A 1,701-nucleotide genomic window follows, 5' to 3' on the forward strand; every position below is an offset into this window, starting at 1 on the left:
GGTGACACCTCCATGGTGAGATGTCCTAGCTAGTTTATAATTAGTTCTCGACTCTATTGTATACATCATTGTGTATTCCACCTATCCCAACACATAGTCAACCCAAAGATCCCTCTCTTGTGCTCTTTTGAAACCTTTTAGAGATGATCGTTTGGGATGATGTGTCCTGGTGGGACATCTACTGATCACTTCGAACAATCACATATGAGTAGTGGTGAGATTTTATGCCACTTTCTACCACCATGTCTTGGAGTTCAATCATTTGGGGTTTCTTCGCCTTGTGCACCTTTTAAACCATCTAGGATCACGATATAGATGACTTGCCCAAAAAATATTATTCTTATGTCAACATTTCCATTAGGCACCCCTTAAGTAGACACACATGTCACCCATATTCTACCCACTTGTTGTCACAGCTCGAAATATTAACATTGTAAAAATCATAGTGAAAATAGTAAATTTAAATTTGATATATATACACTATATTTAATACCAAGTTAATACACCTTTCATATATGAATTAATGGCTTTACGCTAAGCACATATATTGAATAACATTGATATTCACGTAATGATAATATTCATTGGTATTCGTTGTATACATAGTAATAACCATTATGAATAAATACATGATTATTAAGCCTAAGTTCTAATACAATGAACTTGGCTTCCTGGGAGTTGGCGGGAGCAGGGTTCTGGGTCTTTCCATTTGCTTTACAACTGTTGGCATCTCCTCGGTAACATCTCCTCGTCGACGGTCCTTGTGGAATCATTTCGAAATTTGTTTTCTATCTGGCAGAGTATTCCAGTTCCGACCTAAGGATTTGGGTCTCACACAAGTTCAACCTCACCCTTCTGTAATATTGAAGTTGGTTTCCCTACACTATTGAATCTTTGCCATGATTATGTATTTGACTGCTAGATTCACAGAGGAAGTTATGGTGATTACCGCTTCAAAGGAGTTGCCCTGTAGCTGCAACCTTAGCGAGGTATATGATTTAAGGTTTCATAAGAAGCATCACATGTTTATATTTATTTTCTCATTGCTGTGTTCATAAGCGGCTCCTATGACTAGTGAGGTTTCGCCGGAGGTTTCTTACTTATTGAGTATGGTTTTTTCAAGAGAGAGACCTACCTCATGGATTCCTGTCTCAGGGTTGTGGGATTATTCTCTTACAGCGTTTGGGTAATGTGAAAAACTTGTTTTGGAAACTACTGGATTGAAATTTTGGGCTCTTGGATAATGGTTATCAGGCCAACTTTGTATATTGATCTTAGAATTGTACATAGTTTTATTTCCTTTGGGGCTTATATGTTTTATAGATTTTGTGTAAAGAGGTCTATGTGGCTATATTCTACTTAGCTCAAGTTATGGTGTCATTGTGCCTCTATTTCAGGTTCTGGGTATGCGGCTAGACATGTTTTTTTGTAAGCTTCCGATGTACATTGTTCCCTATCTGAAATTGTATTGAATATGAGATTGTAAATGTTGTATCTGGCCATTCCTTACAAGTTAAAGAACTTTTCCATGGATAATTTTTATGCTTTGAATATTTTAATAACTACTTGGTTTGCGTATATAGAAGGGGTTGGTTTTTTACTCTTGCACAAATTTATATTTTTTTTACAAAGATAAAAAATTTCCCATTAAGCAAGCTCTTCCTTCTTTTTTCTTTTCTTTAGGAAGCTATAGCTGACTTT

Source organism: Pinus tabuliformis, chromosome 7, assembly GCF_031772625.1.
Source record: "Pinus tabuliformis cultivar Carrire ecotype Pingquan chromosome 7, CPIR1, whole genome shotgun sequence".
Classification (NCBI taxonomy): Eukaryota; Viridiplantae; Streptophyta; class Pinopsida; order Pinales; family Pinaceae; genus Pinus; species Pinus tabuliformis.